General features: G+C 43.3%; 1 protein-coding gene across 5 annotated transcripts in view; it reads right to left on the minus strand.

Moving 5' to 3' along the window:
• Positions 1-22553, minus strand: part of TRERF1 (transcriptional regulating factor 1) — a 100651-nt gene extending 78098 nt beyond the window's left edge. For 4 of the 5 annotated variants that reach the window (XM_068399867.1, XM_068399850.1, XM_068399859.1 and 1 more), the window contains exon 1: positions 22329-22553. The gene's annotated coding sequence lies outside the window, so the exon portion shown is untranslated. Of the gene's footprint in view, positions 1-21998; positions 22161-22328 lie in introns of all 5 variants that reach the window. The other variant, XM_068399842.1, reaches the window with a different exon arrangement.
• Between the last annotated feature and the right edge of the window lie 245 nt (positions 22554-22798).

Genomic DNA, 22798 nt, shown 5'->3' on the forward strand with positions numbered 1-22798 from the left:
TGGTGTAGCTAAATTTGTATAGCTACTGATACTGTACATACAGTATCTGATATAGAGTCTGATATAGAGATCAGCAGACAGTATCTGATATACACTACCAGTAAGGAATATCTGGCAATAAAGTAGAAGTCTGTGCTTTTAAGAAGACCTAAATTTCTGACCCAGAGGAGCAATGAGGACTGCAAGCATTTAACTTGAAATCAGTGACCACATGTGGTAAGAAAGGCTTGCCAGGGTGTGATCCTTAATTATGACTTCATCCTGCACAGCTCCCTTGAAAAAGGATCAGCTGAGATGTCTTGCCCAAAGCAGCTCCTACAGAGCACAGCCCAACCAAAGAGGAGACCATGGTGCCAAAAATAACAACAAAAAAAGTTTTCCCCTCAAATAATGAGGTATCCCTTATAATTCAGCCCTATAAAACTGGATTTGTGAAGTTCTAAGTTGGGTTGCAGCAATATTTCATTACAGCATAAATCTTCCTTACACCCTAGTAAAGATGCCTAATAATTTAATAAGCTATAATTTTTTTAACCTGGAACTCGTCAAAAATTGCCTGAAATAGGCATCTCTTTTACAGTTCACTTTCCATATAGGTATAGATTCCAAAACGTAACTGGTTCACATTCTTTGCATGGAAAAACGCTTGCAAAGTGCGTTTACATGTAGACTAAGAAAGGTTGTAATTATCTCTCTTGGGTGTCTTAGGTAGGTCAGTGCATATCCTACAAAGGCTTCTGTATTATCCCATGATATTCATTGAGCATCACTTTTTTCTGAAAGCAGCAGAACCTCTTGAAAAGAATTACACCAACAAGTAAAAGATTCAGAAGAAAGAAGTAGGATTCCAGAGCCAGAACTTTTAGAACCTTTTTTTTTTTTTTTGAACTTTTTATTAAAAGTCTCACAGATCTTTCTTTTTTCTGAAATGGGCTACTACAAAAAATGCTGAATTACAACGGTCTCATATACTATTATTTCAGTTGATAACATGCACAGACTTCACATAAAAAAATAAAAGAAAGGAGAAAAAAGAAAGGAGAAGATAATTAAACGGATAGGGGAAAGAAAAGAAATAAAGATACCGTCGGTACTTGTTATTAAAGTTTGTAATTCCCTCCCAACTAATCAGGTCTGTAATAAAACAAACACCATTTCAAAGCAGTTACGATGTCTGTATAAACCACCACTGTAAAAAGTTAAGAATACGACCACATCGAGTACTATGGAATATACACATTTTTCTTCATGAAATAGATATGATGAGAACAGCTACATACATGTAAGATTGCTCAAAGGCTGATAAAACAGCGACGTCATTATTTTCCTGCTGCTTCTGAGAAGTAAGCACAGTTTACATCCTCACTTCCTGCTGTCCCGCTTTACTTTTCTTCACCCAAGAAACGCAGGACTGGCACCGCAGCATTTCAGTGCTGGGATCATCGGAAGAAGTTGGGACAAGTCCGCTTCACATCTCACCGAGCTTCTTTTAACAGCAATTCAATAAAACCTGCACTGCCAGGAGTTAAAATAAAAGGTGCACTGCCCTCTTACTTGCTATGTCTCTACGAGCATGCATGCTATTTTTTTTTCTTTACCCTGCTCAGCCAAGGGTCACCAGCAGCATATGGAGAAGCTAATTCCAATCCTGGTCCCAATCCTGAAAAACCCTGCTAAGAGAATGCCCCAGAAAGCATCTAAATCAAATATGCAGCAATTAAGACGTGTTTGACTAGGCTGCTTATCGCATGATTGCACTCCCTGGAGTGGAGTCTTGATACAGGCTTCAGTCAAGATAGTGAGTGTCACAATCATTTCACAGCTTGCTGTCAGATCTTTGAGACATTTTTAAAGACGCAAGAAAAAAGAAATGTGGGTTGGGGTTGGTTTTTTTTTTAAACTTCAAATATTTTACACTGGGGCAAGGCTTTAACAAGAATGTTATTTTAGGTAACTGACTCATTTTTCCCTGAGATTAAACTATATTAACCAATTCCTAAAGAGCCAGGCAATCTAATAGCAGTTGCCTACAAAAAAGCTGGATTCATATGATCCAAGGAAGTCCCGAACCCTGTTTTCAGACTAACTTACAGCCAACCCTGTTGCTTCTCTCTTGGTTTCCACACTGAAACAGTGGGAACTTTACTTTCCCCTTTACTTAATTTACCAAACCGCTAAGCTTTCTGTGCTCCAGACTCCCCTCAGGGGTGTTCAGGCTGGGGTGGCCACAGGAGAAGTGAGGCTGTCTGCTGGGCTCGGCAGGCTTCTGAGAGGCTGGGGGGGGTGTGTCTGTATTTTGCTTTTTTGGAGTCAAACACTGGGACTGAGACTGGTAACAGGAAACTCCTTAGTTAACTATTTCTCCCAGCATTCCCAGGGAACAATCTGTCTGAAAAAGATTTTTTTTTTTAAATTAAAAAAAAAGCAAAACACAAAAACAAAAACCAAGAACCCAGTTATCTAAGATTAATGCCCAGCCAGTTTCCCCCCAGTTTTTAAGAACTGGGTTGGCTTTTCCAGCTGAGGAGGAAGTGAGGCCAGACTCGAGAGCCGTTGGGCTGATGCCAATCCACAAACTCCATGGAGCTCAATAAAATTATTCTGCGCTTATTTATATCTCCACCAATAAATGCAAAATCTGGTAAAAAAGGTTTTCATATATTGAAACTGTACTAACCTTAAAGATGTAATTCTAGCTGATTTCTGACTTTTGAATTGCTCAGATAAAGGAGGGACCTGTCTTAATTCCTGTCTTTCTAAATTCAGCTCCCCAGGCATCTCAGTTAATTCAGTGCATCTACTACAATTAAAGCTTACTTTTGTTGTTCTACTCTGTGCTTTGTATTTTACAACATCTGCAGTTATATATATACATGAAATGCATATTAGAATTTGTTTTTAAACAAGTGGCACACAATAACTATTAAGTAATACAAATATCTGACCTTACATTACCCAATTACCGATACTTCAAGGAAGGATTTTTATTCAGTTAGCATTCTTCTTTAAAACACATACATATCCCAAAGAAAAACCAGACACCACCACAAGAAAACACAAAATCTTCTCCCTGGAGTAGTATCTACTTGCTGAGAAAAGTTAGTATTTTCCTTAACTGGAACATTTTTATAGCTGGGAAGACAATGCATAAAGAATTGGCGAAATTCACATGCTTGTACATCTGTTAGTTAAAATATTTCTTCAAGGAAGTTTAATCGACAGAGTTATGTCTAACACGCACAGTCACATAAGTAGTGCTGTCCACAAAATAGTACCAACAAAAATATTTGTATAACCAGCAGAGAAAAGACATGGTAATGTTTATTACACAGGTGGATCATCTTGCCAATCAGACTCAGAGTTTTTATGGCATTATAATTAACAGCATAAATCTTTAACGATTACAGACTTGGTTAGTCCTCGTACCTGGCAGAGTTTGCATCTACCACTTCCAATGCACTTAGTCTTGATCTTGAAATCAAGGTACACCAATTAAATGATTAAAATCCTCAGCATTCACTACTGCCCTCCTTTTTGTCAAATCACACACACACACAAAAAAAAAAAACACCAAAAAAAAAACCAAAACCAACCCATCTCCACCACCTCTTCCCAGAAGTATGCTTTCTAGGTTTTCATATACAAAAGAGGCTGGAACTTGCCCCAGATGATCTGCACAACTTTGATGACTGCATTTTCAAAATAAAAGCCAGGAAATTAGTCATAGTAGAGTAGCATCTCTAGGGGACAGTTTGGGTGGCCACCAGCAAGATCTGCATGGAAGGATGTGTGAGAGAGGAAGACTGGTATCTACCACTTCCTCCCTTCTGCCAAAAAAAAAAAATAATCAGAAGCAGCAAGACAGTCCTTCCTTGGTTAATGCAGGCTCAATCCCAGGCGCAGGAGAAGGCCAATGCTGGTGTTCAGGCAGAACCTGGAGAAGGGGCAAGACCAACAGATTTGGTCGGGAAATTCCCTGAAGCCAAAAAACACACAGTTTCACCCGTTTGGTTAAATGGCGAGTTCCTGACGCGTCTCGGAGAGCAGGCATTATAAAAGTAAGACTACAGACCTGTAAGGGCTCAGACCTTCAGAAGGACAGTCCTTTTCAGTCACCAGTGGCTATGTGATACCCGTTTAGCTCAGAAAGGTCCACAGAACATCTACACCAATGAAAAACACAGAACATCCTAAACCGCACCACCTCCCTATGGCAAATGCACAAAAAAGGCTCCCTTTTTCCTCCTGCATAAAGAAAGAGGGACATCACCATGCCCCAAATCACCGTAAGAGGAAAAACTCACTAGGTGGAACAGGCGATTTCTTTAGGAGCTGGTCCGCACCCCAGCCCCAGCACAAAGACTATGCAGTAACACATAAGTGTCCAACCAGACTCACCCCAAAGGCAGACAGCAAAAGGCAGCGCTCTTCCCAAAGAGATTTTAGAAGCTAAAGCAATCAGCAGTGACCCCTTAGACAAACCTGAGCAGCTTAATTTTGGGCATGATCCAGAGCTAAATCAGCTGTTCAGCTCTAATCCAACAGATTTCACCCATTACACGAAGTACATGGCGGCTGTTCGCAGTACCGGCTTGGCACACCTTGCAAGTCTGCTGTCCTCAAGGACAGCACCAAAACTGGTCAATGCTCAAAAACAAAAAGTGAATTTACCACTACCTGCAAAAGGCCAATGTTTCAGGCAAGCGCCAAGTTTTCCTCCAGAAGTCATTTTGCTTGTCCAAGAGCCCTGCCAGACCCGTCCAGCTTTCCAACATGGCCATACCTTACAGATGGTACGTTTCTGGGCCTCAGAGACTGCAGAGACTCTCTGCTACCAATGGGCCTCACACTCTCCACCACATGTCCTGCCAGCAAGGGCAGAGATGCTACCAACGCGGTCAGGAAGGAAAAAGAGGAGTACAGCAACCCAGGATCCAGCCCTGCCTGCTGAAAGATGAGGAGCTGAACAACGGAGCAGCTCTTATCAAGAGAGAGCCCACCTCTAGCACACCCTCAGAGCACCCACAGGATGCAGGGCCCAGCAGTCCTACTCCAGTGGAAATGTTTAACAAAAACCTACTTTTCCCCACACTTCCACCTCACTCACATAGGTTGACAAAGGAACAAAAATATCCCCTGAGCAACCAAGGGAAAACCATGCAGAAAGGCCTCCTGCTAGACCGAGAACATGCCCACCGCTGAGACGAGGGGTAGAGATGGAAGCCTGTGGACTGAACCATGGGGTGTTAAAAGCCTGGTGGACAGCTGCTCTGCTGACGGAGTTGTGGCCAGGGAGTAACTTCCACAGTGCTCTGAGGGCTGTGGGATGGCCAGAGGAGGAGACCCCAATTTCTCTTCAAGGGCATCACCCTTCCTAAATCATCTTGGGCGACCTCCACACCACTGACCTAGCAGATGCCTTCCAAAGGCCTCAGCCTAATGCTTTGGCCCATGTCACCTTCCCTCATTTCCCCTTCCCACACCTCCCAGCTTCCCTCCCTACCTTATGGCAAAAGGCATGGGTTTGGGCACAGCAGAACTGCACAGCATCAAGAGACGAGGGAGCCAATTTGCTCCTTCCCAAGCCACAACAAGCCCAGAAGGAGGAAGAAGGACGGGCCCCAGGCAGAAGAGCCCAACAGGGATGCCAACCTCAGCTGGCTGCAATCACAATTTGGCTAAACCCAATTAACCCACCTACAACCCCGGTTTCTGGTGGACTGGTGACTCCAGACTACAAAGGCTTCACAGGAAACTCCACTTTCCTGACTGATGCTCTTCTTTATCCTCATTAACAGCACTTGCTTATTTTTTCAAAAGCAGGGAAACTATCATTTCTGCTCAGAGCTGTATGACACAACTAAAGTCTTTCCTTTTCACACTGAGAAGAATCTTACAGAATGGATTTTACTTGCCTTTGCTTAGCCAAATGGGCAGAAAAATATTTTTTTTCCCCAAGCTTTAATGGTCTCCCTTTAGTGTCTCCACTTTCCAGGCACTAGTACGAAGTTTTCCATGGATTTTAACCACACAGTAATTACACAGGCTAGGTCCCTTTCTCTGAAACTTCAAATGTTAATTAACAGTGAAAGGGCCATGCTAATAGCTTTGCTTTTTTTAAGCTTTCTGGGATCATTACTTTACTCCAACTTCATACAGCCAGGAAAGGGAAAATGCACGCAAGCAATGACGGCAAGAAGTAAACCAGAACTAGGCTGTGGATTAGTAAGAAATGGAAAAATTAATGGATGAATAATGTGGGAATGATGGATTGGGTTATTGAGTTGTATGCATGGATATGGCTGTGTGACAGGGCACATATTTATACCACACATAAACATTTGGTGAGTTGGAGTTTCTCTTTTGCCTTCTGTCATGCTCCTTTATGTAGCCTGCTCCCACGGCTTCTACCAGGAGCCATGCTCTCTGACAATCTGTGCTGTCTCCTGGAGATGGAAAAGCCTGCTTTTGGCCCAAATAAAGAGTTCACCCTTTCTTTCTGGGCATTTTCGGAAGTACATAAAGGGCATTTCCACTAGAAACAACTCTCGTCATTCCAGGATAAAAGATGATCGAACACAAAACCATACAATGCCATTTGTATTTAAAACCTAACAGTTTCAAGATCAATCTTTTTCAGCTACTAAAACAAGTCAGAAAGGTGCTGGTGGGAGGTGAAGCTTACATTTCAGATACACTGTTTCTGGTATTTGAGAGGTTTAATACAGATACTATCCCGTAAACTCTTCAGCATCACATTTATGAGCAGAAGGACACATTTATTTCTTTGGATAGGACACACGGAGTAGATGACCACCACATCGCTGGTGAAAACTGCTATGTCACAAAATAACCCACAGCCATCTGAATTTATAAGTTCCTCAAACAAAGTAGCATGTACCAAGCCAGGCAATCCTGACGAATTACATTAGAAGCCTACAGACTTCTCAGAAATAATTAATTTGCTCAGAGCTGCATCTGCACAAAGGCATACACACACTCAGGCTTCTCAAGGAAAATAAATTCTGACTTCTTACATCCACATATTTTCACTTGAGCACAAACCTGTAAGATTATTAACTATAACAGAGCTCTAAACTGGATGCTAAAATGGTGTTTGAGGGCAGCATCAGACATTCCAAAAACATATATAAGCTGAATTCTAGTGCACTATGTAAAGGCAAGTTTCAACTAGAAAGCTTTACTGTGATTTGTGGTACTTTAAAAGCACTCTTGTAACAATTTTAATAGTTTAAAATATTGGAGCTTAGTCCCAAAGAGATGTAGCTAGTGCTAAACTGCCATTTTAATGGAATTTTTGCACCCTCTCTCCACACTCTACTTTATAAATAAACTTCTAGGCTTTTTATTGATTTTTTTAACATGATAGATTGAGCCTCTCTGGCAGAGAGGGCCAAAGAATAGCACATGAAAAATTACAGGTTCACAATTTGTGAAAGGGACAACAATAACAAAACACCCAAAGGAAAAAATTGCAATGTAATGTATATATGCCTGTGTTCATTGCTTTTCAGATAGACAGTGTGTGTGTGTGTATATATATCTAAAGACCTCTTTATTAAATTTACTGTCAGAAACAATTAAGAGAGTATCATATACAGTTATATCACGTGCTGTACCTCTTTTTCAGTTACAAAGCATAAACTTGACTTCAGTGTCTGACTTGAGTAGTGCTTGCTCTGAAGTGGTATGGGACATGTTATCAAAATTACCTCCAGAAGTTTTGCAGCAGTTCAAGGTCTAGGTTCTGGAGGTGAAGAAGTAAAATCATTCAAGAAAGTTTTTATAGTAAATATAGCTACAGCTAGCATAAGTTACTAGTTAGCCAGTCTTACAGGGTTCTGCACCAGATAGCTCATTGGGATACTGTCCTGCTGACCCAAATTCTGTAACCAGCTCTGTGTGAACATCACCACGTGCATTTGTGGTCAAGTTGTGAGATCACTACTCCTCCTGCAACCCAACTCAGAAACATACTACACTAGCAGAATAAAAACTTACTACCCATGTGCATAGATGCAAGTGTAATGGATTCATAACCCACCCCCACAAAAAAGACACTTAGTTTTCTGACATACAGAGGGACCTACTTTGGTCGCGTGATCCAATTTTCAGTTACCGACATTTTGCAAGGGATAAGCAGATACCACAGGTTACTTTCTTACACAGGGAAGAACATGAAAGATAATGAAAAAAAAAGAAAACACCACAGAATGCCAGCAGCAAAACCTAAACTTAATAGTACAATCAATCATAGATATTTAGCAGTATTTTGTCTATATCCCATTTGGTTTGTCTCTCCTTACTATAATGTACCGTTTTTTAAATCTGGATCTGTTCACTATATATGTGACTAGATTAAAAAGATTCCTTGAACACATGACTGTGCAATATTGCTTGAATTCTTTGCAGGATCTTGCAAACTCCTGTGTGCTTAATTTTAGAAACAAGGACAACAAAAAAAATTCAAAAACTCACCAACAACGTCTGCCATTTCCATATGTGCTCTATATTTTACTAGTTCTTTACCAGAAATGACAAAAAAAATCCCAACCCCCCCAACAGAAAGAACATCCCGGGCATTATGTCTTCCCTGACACTTTGCAATGTAAGATACTTCTGAATTGTCAGTCTCCTAGAAATCTGTTACATCCAGCTATAAGTTCCCCAACCGATATGCAGAAGGAATCGCAATGCAGAGGGCTATTTGTGGGGATGTGAAGATGATGTGACAGCAGTATCAGGGATACTGGGGGATTCTGGCCATGCAATGCCCCAAAATGATTTTGAGTAGACACAGTTGCATCGTTGCAAGTCCAGGGTAACTACAAGTCTCCCCACATCTTCCTCTCGGTGATTGTCTTCAGACGATGGAAGGAGATGCAAGATCAACCATTACTATAACAGTAGTAACCAATGGGGACATAATACACATGCATGCAATGCAACAGCAACCAGTAAAACAACCAGAACAGCTCAGGATGCTCGACAAACATACAAGGAAAGGTGGGGTCAAAGAGTGAAAGAAACCAAACTACAGATCACATCTCCTGCCAGCCCATACCACCTAAGTCACCAAGCAGGGGTGCCACTCATGTCCAATACAGTTCCTGTGGACTGGTGTGCACATCAGAACGGACGATGCTTTTCCCTTGATTCACCCAAACCAGGTAGACAGACCCAAAACCAGACCTACTGACTCCTTCTCAAAGGTCACACCTCCGCAGCTGAACTGTGGAGGTGAAGGACTGGCACTGCTACCAATTGTGCTGTTGCTCTGCAAGGAACACGACCTTCAGAGGCCAACGGTTTCAACCTGGCCTTTTTGCTGGCACTAAACTCACACAATTCTTTATCCCCATTAAGAGTCTGGTTTTTAAATACTGCTCTGCCTCGGCTCACATGCATCTGCTACTGACAATTATCAGAGAACATATGTAAGAGAAAAGAATAGCATATGGCTATACAAATAACTACAGCGACGAAGTTCTCCTCGCAAGCTCTAAAAGGGACAAGTAATTTCACCGTAGTTTTCCAATGGCCTACCTCCCCAGCGTGTGCAAGCACCTACCGCTCCAACACACGCACACAGGGTAACACCAACATGTGTCGCACATTTGGTACCACCACCATCACAGTACCAAGTGTGCTACACTCAAATGCATAAATTCAACATCACATTTTCCCCTTTTCTCTTCTTAATGTATTTCTTTTTCCTCTGGGAAGTGGCTTACTTTAAAAATTGCTTTATGATTAAAAAAAGCAGCAATCAACTTTTCAAAATGTCAACTTTAATTTGATTTCTGTTTCCCTCCTCCCAGCTCCCCAGGCTCTCACAGGAAACCCCCATGCCACCATTTCACACTTTGCTACAGCCACAGCCCTAGCGCCAATCCCAGAAGGGCAGCTCCAAAACCTTGGTGTTTCTGGTAGAGATAAGGTGCTCTCTAAGCCCCTGCCACAGAGCTCGGCTTTGCATATGGGACATGCAGGCACAACCTAGGAGCTTTAGTTCACAAACCTACTCGATCTCACAAGGGCGGGTGGTTTTAACCTGCAAGGCTGAGGGGACATATCCGTGTGACGATGCGCCGTGGCAAACTCCAGACCTGGGCACCAGATCTGCGAAAAGGCAACGTGCCATCCTTTGCTTGCTTATGCTGCATCAGCAACCCCGGGTACAACTCGGCATTAGGGGATCACCCAGTCCGGTCACACGCACAGCAATAAAATAAGTTACGTTCCCATCGATTTCAAAAGGCTTTGGATCAGGTCTTTATTTCTCTTCATCATACAAAATTCAGAGCATTTACGATGAAGTTATCAGTGTGGCACAGTCAGTAAAGGAAGACTCACAGCACAGAGCTAATACTCAGTTAATAACCCAACGGGGAGGAGAAAAACCTCTGAATTTAGCATGGCTGACATAAGCTGTGATGTCATTTCCACACAAAGGCTAGTGAAGAAAAAAATACAAAAATCTTTTTTTTAGATCCAAGATACAGAGATATGTAAATGCCTTGGCCTCCATTTCAAATAAGGAGCGTGAGATAACCCAAAAACTTAATAACGCTTTCAGCCTTCATTCCTGCGCTTCAGAGGACTCGAAGCCTACGACAGGATGAGATCGCTGCGAGAGCAGCCAGCCAAACCACTTGTACAGGCACGCAGCCTCAGCACCGTCCCACCCAGCAGTGCCAGGAGAGTCTGGTTCTCACTCTTCAACAAGATGTTCGGTTTTTTTTTTTTTTATTTTGGAGGAAGTAATTTTAAACAAACTATCAGAGAAAATCTTGCTGTAACAACTCTAAAGGATTTTTAGTACGATTACGGCTGAAATTAACAATTTACTGAGGAGAGATTGAACAAGTCAAGCAAAACATGTGAAGATAAGAGAGAAAGGGCAGCTAAGAATTATAAAAGATGCCCAGCTAAATTAACAACAAAATAAACAGAGAAGCAACCACTGAAAGAAAAGTCTGAAAGTACAAAAAAATTAAACTTACTGAATTTGAGTAGCTCAGAAAAGGCTGCAGAATAATTTTAGCATTTTAAAAAATATTAACCTTTTTTTTTTTTTCTTAAATAAAAACCCCCCACTTTTTCCCCAAAAAAGTAACCCCTTAATACAAACTTTGCCTTAAGTGCTATGCATACCTATTACGCCAGTAAATAATTTCAGAAGTTGAGAACATCTATGAGAAAATTCAACCTGGAGGGTAATTTTCCTGAAGTTTTTGCTTGGCAAATGAAAATAGTGTTTTCAACAGATGAATATCCTTCCCTGTAATTGTTATTCTGTTACCATCATGTAAATTGGTGTTTTACAAAAATGCAGCTTGAAACCTACCTAATGAAAAAAAAAAAAAAAACCACCACCAAAATCAAACCAACCTGCACAGGACAGGGCAGAACAGCACTAATAACATGTAAGCACAGGTTTCTAAATAATACAAAAAAAAAAAAAAGAGTTGTTGCATAATTTATTCACTTTCCTACTAGTTTCACAGATTAAGATAGCACCATGAGATAACCAAAAGATTTATTTTGCCTTCAGCTCAGTAATATACAAGTGTTCAGGTTTCACTGGGTTTTGTTGTTGTTGTCCAATGGGAAAATACTGTGGAAATAACGTTTACCTGCCTTCCCAGTCTACCAAGCTCGCTAACTGTAGCTTGATGCAGGCACATGCCCACCAAGCACCATAAAGATTTACAGTAAGTGGTGACTAATCTCTACAGCGTATACTGTACGTGTATCACTGAGTCAGCTTGAAAGTTCTTTCATTCACTCGAACACTGCTTCTTCCATTCTCCTCCTCACTGATCTGCAGGCAGATCTGAAATCTGCCTTCCCTTCATTCAAGGAGAGCTTCTTATTGCCTTAATAGGTAATAGGTGCAGGGACAAAAACTTACTGCTGTTGTACGGGATTGACCTAAAAAAACACGGACTTGCCTACCAGCGGCATAAAAACAAACAAACAGACACAAAATAAAAAAAAAAGGCGTCACATTTTCTTTCAGCAAGAAACTTCTGTGTATGCAAAGAAGGAGCCCTGCAGGAAGGGACTCTCCAGAGGGCATAAACTGACCCTGCTACTGGAAAAACTTCCCAGCTCCACCATTTGGCAATCTGATCGTACAAAGCCTGCGAGAAGTGCCCAGTTTAAGTGATCTGGTTTACTGGTAGCAAAAGCAATAGCAGAACACAGACACACACTACAGATAACTGGCATGGCCACATATGACTCTGCATTTGCTGAAGCCTAAAATAAGATGCCCCGCTCTTTTGTTCTCTTTTTTCGTTTCTTGCAATTTACATAACTAGCAGTACGGATTTTCCAGAAATAACCTGAAAGTAAAAGTTCTACCTGAAAAAAAAAAAGCTGTTTATGCCAAGGATAGCATGGGGCTTAAATGTAAGGATTTTTTGTACGTAACTGAAGCCTGTCATCCACTTTGTAATTACGATTCTGCAGCTAGAAGAATACAATTACTACACCGAAAAATAATTACAGCAAAGAGCTGCATTCATATACAGACCCAATCTTGCACCTTTTTTTTCAAACACACAGGTAGTTCAACTGACTACAATATGAGCAGGCATTGCCACAGATGACTAAAAATTGAAAAATTTGGCCCAATACTGAGCACACTTAATCCAACGGAAGCCTTTCCATCAACCAGCTTTATGCAGTAATCTATGTGCCACTGCCACAACGTCTGCGCTGCAACCTTATTAGTTTTGGACAATCGCCTATTGGCTGACAGCTAGTCTTTAAAACCAGATGAGCCCATGTTATTTTAATGAACCCCTACTTTAACTAACGATCAGGTAGTTAATCAGGGATCGTACACTGACAGACTTCCAGCATGAAACTATCGCTCCTTTCATAAATTATCTTAATTCTGTGGTGTTAGTCTACTATTTATGCATATGCATTCAACAGCCAGATTAAAATTTCTCCTGAAAGTTGGAAATAGTTGAAATAAAAGTCTGCTAGGGCCTTATTTTATCGTCCCTGCTCACATTAAGCAGTACCTTACCACGAAGGCAGCCACATTTGGCTTAACTTACGTTCTTTTCATTAACAAAACAGCACTTAACCCAATGTCTTTTTTCTGTGCACCTCCCTTTTCAGGCATATTTCTTTAAATCTAAACCTGTTTTTAACTTCAAAGACTAATTTTTTACTACAAGCAAAATGAAGGGTACAATTCATCCTCTGCAATGCATCTTTGGTTTTCAAGTATATAAATGGCAAAGCCTTTTTTCGTTTTACCTGCAAGGCATATTCTCTTATTCATGCTTTTTCATTATAATAGCAGCAACTTCAGAAAAGTATTAAAGTTCCTTATGAACCAGCTCTTTCAAAATTTTATAGTCCTAAAAAAAAAACACCTTTCCTCACTTCAGAAAAATTTTGCTTCTCATTTTCTACTTTTATCAAACACATGCAGGCAGCAGCAATACTTTCTCATCAAGATCCATGCAGCTCAGATACCAATTTATTGAACTCTGATAGCATAAAACAAGCTTATCTGACAAAAAAACATAGAGAATTATTGTTCATCACCACCACTGAGAAGCCTCTTCCAGTCTTGAAAACACACAGCATCAATGGAAAAAGAGGGAGAAGCTGCCTGCCCGCACTTCTACAAACATTTTGGCTTAGAGGAGTTACTGCCACCTTAAATGGAGATATGTCCCTACCATACTCAGAAATACGGGTTTAACGTAGTTATGAATATGAATTTCACTTTTCCAGACATAAATTGTCTGCTAATTTAGAAACCTCCCTCCACTCGCTCTGCTCTATACCTGATGCTTTGCCACGCAGGCTTACTGAAACATGTGGGGATGGTTCGCAGGGCATTCCTGCAGATGAGGACTGAAAGGTCATTAGTGCTTCACTGCTCGTGTTCAGAGACACCCTCTAACAAAGCAGATGCCTGGTTCCTACAATCTGTCTTATCTTGGCATGATCAGGAGGGTGAAAGTCCTTCCAGACAGAGGCAAGAATGCCATTTCTGACACTCAAATGCCTGCAGAAAAGACTGCGTCCTGCCCTGCTTGGCATGCTACTGCTCGCAGCAATTGTGTTGCCAAAGAAAGTTAGAACTTCAAACAGCTTTACTCAGTCCTTTTACATAAAGTATCCTGGTTCAGCATCTCACCACTAAAGCACATCAATCTCTGAGATGGTTTTCTGCCCTATTTTTGCCAGGAACTCATTAGAATATCACTGCAAGTACTTGTTTATTATCATTGCTGTGATGCTGGATTCACGTTTTTACACTGATCAATAAAAACTAAATCAACACACTACACACCCAGCCCACACATGAAGAAAATTCATTTCACAAGAAGATCAAAGTTGTCTACCTTCTACTGCTGTAAAATCACAACCAGCCTGTTGGTTTTCGCCAGTTATCTTTGAAGAATGATTGGAAATGACAAAAATAATTCTGGAAGCACATACTGAAATTGCAGATACAAAACAGAGATAGGAGGACACATGCAAATAACCATGTGGGAGACCTTCGCTGGAATTCAAATTGCATGGTAGGCCAAAGAGACAGCTGGAGCATCAACGCTCCTGCAAAGCTGCGCCATTCAATGTAGCTTAACATTAACCATTTCTTTTGTTTTATCAAAATACATACAGGTTCCTCTGCAACACTGAATATAAGCTTCTGAAAAGTAATAAAAAAAAAAACAAAAACAAAAAGTGAGCCAACAAGTTAGCATCTGAATTGCTTTCACACATTTCCCCCCAACACATCAGGGGCACAAGCAGCAACAAAACTGCTGTGCTCAACGCTGAGCTACACATGGTGGATCAGGTGACTACAGCCTCCTGCACTCAGGAGACACAGCTTTGGTAATGGCCACAGAGCTCATGGTTATTTAAAGTCCCACCGCGACCTAGGAGCCATTGCAAAGGTGACACTTTCAGCCTCCAGAAAGAGTACAACATGCAGCCCTCTCCCTGCTGCAAGTAGCATGTAACCAACTCAAAGACCACCACCTCTCTGCAAGGTAAGCTCAGCTTTGATGCTCAGGATGAAATAAAACATAAAAAGAGGCAGGCCAAAAAGAAGCAACTGGGAAGATATTTACAGAACTCTAAGTCAATACCCTAAATATTTCAGGGCTTTGGCAGCCTACATTTTGGGGAAAAGAAAGCTCAGTTTAGCTATGTAGGGTCTTCTAAGTATTCATACTTGTGGCAGATGTGAACCATTTAAAGACTGGTCAGCATCCATTTTTTATTTAATACACTGCTATTGTTGCTAACAATGTGAAGCTTAACATCATAAAAAGAGCAAATAACTAGCAAGTTTGCTCATGAAATAACAATGACTCTATTTACTAGTCAGGGGTTTTTCTTCTGGTACAAACAGGATCTTCCACCAGGACATCTTCTCCACCAGCAGAAAGAGAGACAGCAGGGTAGCAGCAGAGACGAAGCACTGGTGGTACAAGTCCAGTGGGCAGCTCTGCCAGCAGCAGTCCTGCTCGAACACCCAGCAGCTAAGGACTCTTGCCAAAGAAGCCCCATTTACCTGCTCCTTCTTCACGCACTGCTACACTATCCAAAGGAGTAAATAATCTTTAGTCTCTCATTAAAATGAGTATTAATAGCATCTTATCTTATGCCTCCAAACTTTCACAAATTTACAATGCAGTATTTCCTAATCTGCAGGATTTAAAAACTGTATTCAAAATTGAAGTACATGGGATCTCTTTGAAAAAAAAAATACTACAACACATGAATAACATACTTCATAACATATTTCTTGCTCACCAATAAATTGTATTCAATTCTGCACACAGAGCAGAGGGCAATTTCAACGTATGCAAAGCTTTAAGAGCATTCATTTCACTACGACCCACTTAAGATCATACTCTTGCAAGAGTCCCCATATGCATTTGTGCTATAGGACAGCAGGGTTTACCCTACTGACCAGTCCAAAACTACATGCTAGGACTATAGTGTGTGTTCTGTTAAGAAAATGAAAGAAGTTACTATTTAGGTCAAGTGTAAAATAAAAAAAAATAAAAAAAGAAAAAAGCCTTACTAATATAGCTGTAATTGGCATAACCCTCCAAGTGTAAATAGAGATCCTTCCAGGAAAAGGCATTTCTAGTTCTGATTTGGCATGTGAAACATGACAATACTGGGAAAAACACTTTTCTGCTAGTACAACTGGAACTCAAGACGGAACTCTTACCCACACAGAAGTGTTGCAAAACCCCTCAACCCCCTAATATGCACTATGTTACCAGCAGAATTTTTGGTTTAAAGGGGAGAATGTATTTAAGGTCATTCCTAAACACACCAGCATTAGCTATTTTTTTTTTCTTTTAAACATAAAAACTAGAACATAGACTTCCCTCCTATCTTCCCCCACACCCCCTCAAACACACATACACTAAAAATATATAAATAAAGGAAATTAAACTTCCCCATCAATGAAAACGGGGAGGGGAGTGGAGAACAAAGACAAAAATGGGTCTGTACAGCATCTTTTATGGCCAACTAAGAGTCAAATGACTTTTTTTTTCTTTTAAAGACAGAAACTTCAGCCATTATCAAATTATAAACTTAACAGTCACTTGCTTCCCAGGGTTAGGTACTTTTTTTCACAGTCCCATACTGAAGTTATATTTAGGATTTGATATTCGCTTAAAGAGAAAGTACCCGATATAAATTCTGCACCTCAAACAGACCCTGTCCTGTAAGAGCCCTGGTAAGCCTTGTTTTAGCCAGACAGCATGAACAAAAACCTCTCACTGTCATGGACCTTTTAAAAAATGAGCTGCTGATAATTTAACTTATACCTGTTTTGCTGGGGCAATCCTTCCCCAATCCATATTTTTGCAGCCTTTACACTCCAGGGTTAGATAGAGGTTTTAGTAGCTGAATCTGAGCTTTTCCTCATTACTGAACATGAGATTTTTGACAAATCAAAAAAAAAAACCCCAAATATCAAAAAAGTCCATCTACAACAATCTTGCTTTGCTATAGATGCAATGATGTCTAAACATGAAGAGGGGAAAAAAAAAAAAAAGACAAAGCAAAACAAAACCTTGCAGCGCTGCACTTCAAGGACATACCACAATGCAGGCTCTATCAAAAACCTTAACATGAGCAGTTGATGAGGGGAGGGAAGGGAAAGACAGCAACCATTTTCTTGCTGAATTAAAAAGACAGGAGAAAATTTGTGATAAGGCCCAGGATGGCTGCTTAGAAAGGTCGGATAGGTGGGGCAGGGAAACTCAGCACTTGGGGCCATGTGCCTGGAAAGTGACCGACACCAGCCCAGCCAGCCAGCGGATGGGAAGCTGAAGATTAGCGATTCGCATGAAATTCTAAAAAAAAAATTTGAACTGTAAATTGGAGAAAGACAAACCAAAAAAATTTTTTTTAAAATCAGCTACCTTTTGAGTCTGCACCATTATCAGCATTTTGGGTCTTTCCAGAGCAAATCATCAGTCAACTATGAAAACTTAGGTGGGCTGCTTGTGTGAGACACGTTAGTCTTTGTTACAGAGTAAGCTGAAACCACAAGACTCATTTCACTCAGAACCTCAAAATATACCCAACGCTACACAACTCCTCCAAAACCCTGCAACATCCCCACTGTAATATGGAGAGTTTAAACTCTGAAAAAAAAAAAAGAAACCAAACTATTACAGGGTAATAAGGCATACATTAAAAGCATGCCCTGGGTTCCCCAAATCATTATCCTTTCGAGAAGAAAGTAACCTAAATGATGTATTTGCCTTCTAGTTTCTGCGGCAACAGGTTGTAACCTGAGCACATTTTCCAGTTTTTCCCCACACAAATCAATGTCTTTTTTCTTTCTGCTGCTGTTTCGAGCAGGGCCAGGTGAGCCCGCACCCCTACCACCACAGAGTGACATGGCCAAGCCAGAAAGAGAGAAAATAAACCGCTGTCAAAAATACTCTTCCTTCTGCCCACAGAAACCAATATCCAACAAGAACCAGCATCGATACGACTCACCGCCTGCCCGCATTACATGCTTCATCCTCCCGGCCAGGCTGGACCACACGCTACCTAGAGACACACGCGCAATGGCAGCAGCAAGGAGATGATAGTGCAAGAGCCTGTTCTCGGCATCTCCAGATCTAAGGGGAAATACTCCCCCAAGCTCTACAAGATAAGTTGGCACATAAATGCATGCAGCTCAAAAGCAAATTCAATAGATCTCTTAAATCTGTTTGGTTTCAAGCAAAGAGTTAAAGAACAAACCAAAACTGATAAAATTGTTGCTACCTTTCTTTGAACCACACTCAGACCTGCTCTTTGAAGGAAGAGCCGCCTGTCTCAAAATATATTTGAATGCGCTATTTTTGTCTTTATCTTAGAAGGCCTGATTTCCCCTCACAGCCCTGCAATTGATTACAATAATAGGTTTCTCAGAGCTGGACGAGTTAAGAAGAGGTTTTATAACTTCATATGCAGCAAAACGTATGGAATTTGCCGCCTTCATTTTTTACTTTTGAGTGCAGCCCCCTCACCCCCCGTCCTACAAATACTCACACGTGCGGTAATTCTACTCTTCTAAGCAGCGCCATGGAAGTCAGCGCGACCACTCGTGCTGCTCACCTCACGTAAATAACCAAGCGCTTGGCAGCCACGACAGGCAGAATTCACACATGCACTTAAAGATGCTTCTTACCTACATCTTACAGGTGGAGGAGAGGCAAAAGGATCTGTTCATTTTAGGGACAGAAAAAACAACTCTGATCATAATTTTTAATTGGAAGCTACGCAGCCCCAAAAAAAACACAAGAGGAAGAAACAAATTGTTTCCACATCAGCAATTATTTTGTATCTATCAAACACTGCTTGCTTTTTAAAAAAAAAAAAATGTATTTCTAAGGAAGCTGAAATGAAACTGCCGTATCTCGCAAGTTATTATGACACATCATAAGGAGACACAACCTTCCAGCACCAGAATCTCACGATGACACTACAGATCCCAGGGCCCTTCTTTAATTTACTAATGTCCCATTAAAGAATTGGGAAAGGGAAAGAAAAGCCTTCTCAAACTTTGCTGAGTAAGTTTTTAAGCAATATATTCCCTACTTGATTAGAACAAACAAATAAATAAAATAAGATTAAAATATTCACAGCAAAAAACTATCTTACTGTTTTAGGAAGCCTACAGTACATTACAAGACCACTCTTCTTACACTGCTCTCATACTCCCTGCCAGATGCCAAGTTACAAGCTCATTTTATAAGGGCAAGCCTCACTACATCACTGGAAACATTAAAAGGGCCAGAAATAATGGAGTTTTGAGTTTAAAATCTAGGAATTCCTTTTTTTTTTACCTAGGCTACTTGAACACTACCCAAAAGCAAAACAAACCTTAGCAAGGACTCCCTTTATGGTCTTACACGCATACTGGAGTATTCTGAGAGACATGTGATCAGCAGTAACACAAAGGTTGAGAAAATTAAATGGATAAGCCATGGAGACTTGTTCAGTCCGTCCAAATACAACATGAGTCAATGTTAGGCAGAGAGGTTAGTCACGCTGTGGTTTATTTACGCTAACGTTGGCCCATGTGGGAGTGATGTAAACACTAGAGGCAGGATGCCTACCTAGCTACCCTCTGGCCCCATCCCTCTTCCCCAAGGAGGGATGCCAATGGCAGGACACACATTGATAGCAGAGTGATTAAGCTCTGGCCTTATCATTTCACCAAGAGGCCAATTCTCCACTCTTCGCTCTGGCCAACTTCTACCACAAAGCACATCACTTGTATTTGAGCTTTATTGGCTTTTCACGATACACTGGTTTGACTACCACACCGGCAACACTGCTCAGTTCCTCACTGGAGTCTCCCAGCTTCAGAAACACAAGCTGCTTATCAATGGCAGCGGAACAGATCATAAGAGCATTTATTTGCACCAAAACTTTTGAGTAGGGTATATTTAAGCCTTTAATTTTTCCAAAGTATATCAGAGTATCGGTTATAGAAGAAAAACGCATACAACACAGTTACTTCATACAAAAAAAAAAAATCACTTATCTAAATTCTAAACAAATATACTTCGCGTTAAGCCCCACAGCTTAACCTCCATGCTGCATATGCATGCATGGAGCACTGATGAAGCAGCACTTTTGTTGTTAAATATGTGCCTTGGACAAGCCTTAGAAAAAAAGGTAACATACCAACCAGGGCACGTCACACCCTGTCACTTCAGTGGGTAACAAGTGAAATGGGTTATTTCTAGACAGATGCAACTTATTAAGGAAATGGCTCCATTCTGATCCAATTTAACATCCAAACAAGACCACCAAGTAGACTTTTTTACTGTGAGGGTGGTGAGACAGCGGAACAGGTTGCCCGGACAAGTTGTGGATGCCGCCTTCCTGGAACTGTTTAAAGGCCAGGTTTCATGGGGCTTTGAGCCTAGAATTTCCACTAGAGCCTTTGGGTCTAGTGGAAAGGTGTCCTTCCCCATGGCAGCTGGGTTGAAACTAGATGATCTTTAAGGTCCCTTCCAACCCTAGCCATTCCATGATTCTATGATATGCATCACAGCTGTGCATACCACATGCAGGAACGGTTCACCGACATTACAGGCACGGGTCACTTCATCATGACATGGTACCCAGAGCAAGGGCAGCAGCAGGTGCCCGGCAGAGCTCTGCAGGCCGGTGTCCCCAGCAGGAAGGGTACAGGCAGCAGGGTGGCCCCGCTGAGCAGCCCGGCGGGCCAGGCCCAAGCTTGCCAGGTGAACTCTCCCCTCTTCCTATTAGATACTTACAGTGAAATTATAGCTGTCAAAGACACAAAACTTCACCCCCAGTGATTACCTGCTTAAAACATTAATCATGCAGTTAAGCACTTTGCAACGTTTTCCATAAACAGTTTAGTTATGGGTCATCGTATTTCTTTTGCTGCTATCATATTACTCTGTAAAAATCTATGAACTTCACCAGTAAGTACCCAAATCACAGCCCGTGTTGATGCACTTGGACAGCAAGTCCGGGTCAGATTTTACTGGGCGAAGGTATCAATCCTGCTAAGTTTACACCTCAAACAGTCAAGCCTGGCTAGTTGACTGGCAGACATGAAAACCGCTCTGTAAAGTCAGCAGAAGGATGAGTAGGCATTATCCATTTATTAACTGGTTAACTGCCAATTAATTTTACTTGCAAATCACCTCTCTGGTATTTAAACATCTGGCTAAGAGTTTTTGTTCGTTACCCGCCTCATATTTTGACGGGCTAGAAAAAAATGAAGCGCTTCTGCACCTCGACAGCGCCCAACCCGCCGTCCGTTCCCCTCCCGCCGAAAAGGAGGAGAAATCCCCACGTCTCCAGAAGTTGTTCGCCCCCAACGCTGCCCCCCGCCCGCACGGAAGGGCTCCCGCGCCGAGCCCCGCACCGCCCGGCTGCTCACACCCACTGACACCGGGACCGTGCCGAGCGCGCTGCCGGCAGCCGCGCGTGGGTCGGCCACTCGTGTCAGGGGCCGTGCGGGGTCCCGCGGGACTGCCGCCGCCCGGACAACTTCCGCGGCACGCCCCGCCGAGCCGGCCTCCCCGGCCTCCCCCGCCTCCCCTGCACGGCGCGGCGCGGCGCCCGGGACCTGGCAGCAGCGCCGCAGCGGGGCGCCCCGGGACGGGACCGGCCCGCCCCGCCGCCCCCCGCGCCCGCCCGGCCCGGGCAGGTACGGGACAGCGCCCCGCTGCCGCGCCCGCTCCCGCCGCCCCCCGCCCGCCCTGCCCTCCCTGCCCGCGGCCGGCCGGCGGGGAGCGGTGAGGAGGAGGAGGAGGCAGCAGGCGGGCAGGGCCTCGCCTACTCGGCGCTGCAGACCGAAAGTGAACTGCAAACTTTTTTTTTCCCCCTTTTTTTTTTCTCCTCCCTTCCAGCGCAGCCCCAGCTCGCGCAAAAATGAAACTTGCGAAGCCTTCGCCTACCTGGCGTGAAGTCTGCAACAAGTGCAGGCGCGGGGGCCGGGCGCGGGCAGCGGCGGGGCCGGGCGCGGGGCTCGAGTCGGCGAGGCGGGAGCAATTGCGATATTAATTTATTACAGAGCTGCCCGGGCTCGGTCCTACTTCACTTACAGTACGGCGCTCATCCTGTAAACAAATATCGCTCCGCCAGGAAACATACTCCCCCCCGGCCCGGCCCCGGCCCCGCTGCCAGGCACCCACCCCGGCGGCGGCACATGGAGCGGAGCGGGGCGGGGGCCCGCCGCACCCCCCGCCCGCCCCGCGCCGGGGGAGGCTTCGGGCACCGGCACTTACCTCCGGCACGGCCTCCCCCGCCCGCCGCGCTGCCTTTGCCGAGTCCGTGATGCAAAAAAAAAAAGGAAAAAAATCCCGGTGTCAGCAAATCGCTGTCAAATTATTTTCTTGCAGAAGAGAGAGGGGAGAGGGGGAGAGGGAGCGGGGGGGGAAAGCAGAAGCAGAAGGGGGAGGAGGCTGCGGGAGGCGGCGGGATCCCTCCGCCGCGATGGGTCTGGCCCTGGGTAGCGAAGCAGGAAGTAAGGTGTCGGCGGCGCCGCGGCCGCGGCCGCCCGGCCCCGCGGCAGGGCGAGGGCGAGGGGCGCCCGCCGCCCCCGGGGCCCCGCCGCCGGCCGTGCGCCGCCGCCTCCCGCTCCGCCGCGCCGCGGTCTCGCCGGCAGCCCCTCCTCTCAGGGCGGCGAGCGCAGCGCAGGTGCCGGGGCCAGCGGCGGCGACCTGTCAGCGGCTCCCGCCGGCGCGGCGCGGCCGGG

This window comes from Nyctibius grandis, chromosome 1 (assembly GCF_013368605.1).
Source record: "Nyctibius grandis isolate bNycGra1 chromosome 1, bNycGra1.pri, whole genome shotgun sequence".
NCBI classification, from domain to species: domain Eukaryota; kingdom Metazoa; phylum Chordata; class Aves; order Nyctibiiformes; family Nyctibiidae; genus Nyctibius; species Nyctibius grandis.